Raw genomic sequence first — 4,268 nt, 5'->3', positions numbered from 1 at the left:
TAAAGGCTTAGAGTCACCTGAAGCTCCAGGGAGCTGTGAGGAATTATCTAGACTAGGTTAAATGAAGAAGACCCGCCTGAACCACGGATGGCACCACTCTGAGGCTGGAGCTCCGAATGGAATAAAAAGGAAAAAGCAAACTGAACACTCACACCCATCACCCTCTTAGATGAGTGCATCACCACCGAAGACCTCAAATTCATGCCCTGCCCCACACTGCAATCAGGGATGTACTTTTGAACCAGGACAACAAGAGAGAAAGAAAGAAAGAAAGAAAGAAAGAAAGAAAGAAAGAAAGAAAGAAAGAAAGAAAGAAAGGAAGGAAGGAAGGAGAAAGAGAGGGGGAGGGAGGGAAAAGAAAGAGAGGGAGAAAAGGAGAAAGGTAAGACAGAGAGGGAGAGAGAGAGAGAAAGAGAGAGAAAGAAAGAAAGAAAGAAAGAAAGAAAGAAAGAAAGAAAGAAAGAAAGAAAGAAAGAAAGAAAGGCTGGGCAGTGGTAGTGCACACCTTTGATCCCAGCACTCAGGAGACAGAGGCAGGCAGATCTCTGTGAATTGAGGGCCAGCCTGGTCTACAGAGAAAGTTCCGGGACAGGGTCCAAAGCTACAGAAAAACCCTGTCTTCAAATAAAAAAAAATCCTTTTCCTTAAGTTTCTGTTACAGGACATTTACCACAGCAATAGAAAAAGGATACAACAAGCAACTCAGAGGGAAAAGTAACACATTGGATGAGGAAATCAGCAATAAGGATAGATAAACCAGCAACACTGAAGAAAATTTAGCAAGGAAATTGAAATTTTAAGACGAATTAAAAATCAAATATTAAAGATGCAATGTGCTGGACTGATGAGATGACTCAGATGATAAAGGGGCTTGCCACCAAGCCTGATGACCTGAGTTCAATTCTCAGGACCAACATGGAAGAAGGAGCTGACTCCAATGTGAAGGAAGGATAAAACCAATAGTCAGAGGCTGTCGTTTGTCCTCCATGTGTTTGTCATGACATGTTGAGTGTGTGTTCCCAAATTAAACAAATGTTAAGAAAAAAACAGTGAATTTAATAAAAAAAAAACATAATGGAAAGCATCACTAAAAGTAGAAGAAAGAAAAAAAAAGGTAAGGTTAATGAAATACTGCACCCAAACATCTAAAGAAAAAAATAAACAAACACGACCATAGTGTCAAAACACTCCAGGATGAAAAACCAATCCTAAGGATTCATAGGGTATAAAACACTAAGACAAACACAAAACAAATAAAGAATCTAGTCATTTGACATTATAGAAGAAAGTCCTCCAAATCCAGAGAATAAACATCTAAATACCAAAGGAATTTTGAACTGATGGCTAAGGAATCTGCATAGGACTGAACTAGGCCCTCTGAATGTGAGTGACAGTTGTGTGGCTTGGGCAGTTTGTAGGGCCACTGGAAATAGAACCTAGTGCATGAACTGGCTCTTTGGAGCCCATTCACTATGGAGAAATACTTTGCTCAGCCTAGATACAAGCGGAAGTGGAGAGCAGAGCTTGATCCTGCTTCAAGTGATGTGACAAACTTTGTTGACTCCCCATGGGAGGCCTCACCCTCTCTGAGGAGTGGATGAGGCGTGGGTTTGGGAGAAGGTGGGGGAAGCAAAACAGAAGGATGGGAGAGAGAGGGAAGTGGGGTTGGTATTTAAAATAAGATTGTTTTAAAATTAAAAAAAAAATGACCTCAGTAAGAAGTTTAGCTGTAAATGTCACTAACTCACTGATAAAGCCTCGTAGACTTGCTGACTGAATTAAAAACTAGACCCAACCATCTCCTCTCTCCAAGAACGCAATTCACAAGTAAAGGTTTTCACAGATTGAAGGTCAAGGGATCAAACACAATCTGTCAATAAAAGAGACATAAAAAAATAGCTGACATTGTTCTTTGCTTTCTGATAAATTAGACTTCAAACCCAAATTAGTCAGAAGAGATAAGGTAAGTATTTACATATTAATAAATGGATAATTCATCAAGAATATATAACAATTGTAAATATACACACAACAAACAATAGAGATCCAAATTTCATAAATAAATAAAACAAAACACTAATGAAAACCAAAGGTCAGATACTATAGTAATAGTAGGTGATTTCAATACCTCATACTCGTGTCTACATAAACCATCCAAAAAAGTGGAAATTCAGAGCTAAACTACACTCCAGAACAAATGGACTTAACAGGTACCTTTAGGAGATCCCATCTGAAAGAAATACAACACATTTTTTTTAACGTTCCATGGAATATACTCTAAAACAGACTATATTCTAGGCCAGAAATCAAGTCTTATTAGATGTAAAAAGTCAAAGTAGCCTCTTCTATCGTCTCAGATCATACTATCACTGTGGTGGCAAAAATAAATCAATAAATACACAAACTGTACAAGTGCATGAAAACTGAACAGTATTCGCTTGAATGGCCATTCGGTCATTGAAAACATCAGGAAAGAAATGAAAAGGCTTTTAGACACAAATGAAAGTAAAAGCATAACTTACCAACCCTGTTGAGATACAGCTAGGGCAGTTCTAAAAGAAAGGTTAATAGCTACGAGTGCTTACACTTAAAACACCAGCAAGATCTTAAACAACCTACTGATACACCACAAGATCCTAGGAAAACAAGACCAAACCAAACCACAAAACAGCACGGAGCCAGACATAAGAATGATCGGGAAAAAGCTGAATGAAATAAAGACTACAGAACAGTTCTCAGAATCAAACAAAGAGATGCTTCTTTAAAAAATAATAAAATAATATTGACAATCTCCTGGCCAAATAACCAGAAGAAAAGCAGGATTCAAATAAAAAAAAAGTAGACATGAAAGGGAAAAGCTACTGCAGATTCTGATGAAATCCAAATGAGCATTTATATTACAAATGACTGAAAAATACTGAAAAAAATTAATAAATCCCGAGACAAAAATGACCCACTGATATTAAATCAGGAGGATATAAACAATATAAAGAAATGAATAGCAATCAGTTAGAGTGAAGTAGGCATTAAAAGTTTTTCAAGAAAGAAATGCAGACACTGGAGTTTATCACTGCATGCACTCCACTAAAGCTGTAAAGAGTGAATACCAGGCCCGGGAATGTAGCTCAGTGGGTAGGATGCTCACCCAGCATGTGCAAGGCCCGGATTTGATCCCCACCACTGCATAAATCAGCTGTTCCGGTTCATGCCTTTAATTCCAGCTGTTTGAAGGTGGAGGCAAGAGATCATAAATTTAAATTCATCCTTGGTTACTCTGTAAGTTTGAGGCCACCCTGGACTATACAATAAAAGCTCTGAAGTAACTAGGAATAAAAGCTATACACGACAAATCTATAGCCAACATCAGAAGTGATGATTAAAAATCTGAAAAATATTGAAAAATTCTAAAATCTGGGATACGTTTCTTTGTTTTTAATCAGTAATGAGTGGGGAGTGAGACAACTTCATCATTGCCCTTCGGAAGGGGATAGGCAAGAGATGGGGCTGTGGATGCTTTCATCATCTCTGGGAAGGTGTCATGGGTGTCAAGTGTGAGCCCATACCCAAAGGCAAGCCCTCAGCACATTGCTGAAAACAAGCTAGACCTGCAAACAAGGGTAACTTAGTAGAAAAACTGCACACTTCAGTCAAGGAAGAGACCCTAGTCTTTGCTGCAGCCCTACCATTGAACTTGGGCCATTACTAACTTTGGGTATGTTTTCTCTTCTTGACTTTACAACAAGAGGCAGAGCAAGAGGTCCCTGAGGGTTTTGAGACTCTGAAGTTACTGAGACATCAGGAAACCAAATGTGGGTTATCATCTATGTTTCTGACCTAAATGAAAAATGACCAGACCATTCATACTGCAAAAATCCTGCACACATAGATGCCATGGAAAAGGAAACTCAGATAAAAGAGTGATTCCCTGACCCTCTGGCAAATATGTGGATGTTTATTACGCTGCTTTCAAATTTACCCCCAAACAAAATTATGAACAAAATACAAAGAACTACCTCTCTCAATGTTCCAGAGAGCGCCAAGACTGTAGTTGCTCTTAGTAGTCAGGCATTTGTACTGGTCTGCACTTGGGGTCCTGACATGACATGTCTTCAGCTGCAGCCCCTAAGAGCAACCCCTGTGTACATTAGCTAGGATCCCTTATAAAAGGCAGGCCTTGCAGACTTCCCGTCTCTCTCTCTCTCTCTCTCTCTTTCTTTCTTTCTTTCTTTCTTTCTTTCTTTCTTTCTTTCTTTCTTTCTTTCTTTCTT

This window comes from Alexandromys fortis, unplaced genomic scaffold (assembly GCF_014885135.2).
Source record: "Alexandromys fortis isolate MF-2015 unplaced genomic scaffold, M_Fortis_MF-2015_v1.1 scaffold_98, whole genome shotgun sequence".
Taxonomy (NCBI): domain Eukaryota; kingdom Metazoa; phylum Chordata; class Mammalia; order Rodentia; family Cricetidae; genus Alexandromys; species Alexandromys fortis.
The sequence above is the reverse complement of the archived record's forward strand: the minus strand, read 5'-3'. Positions refer to the sequence as shown.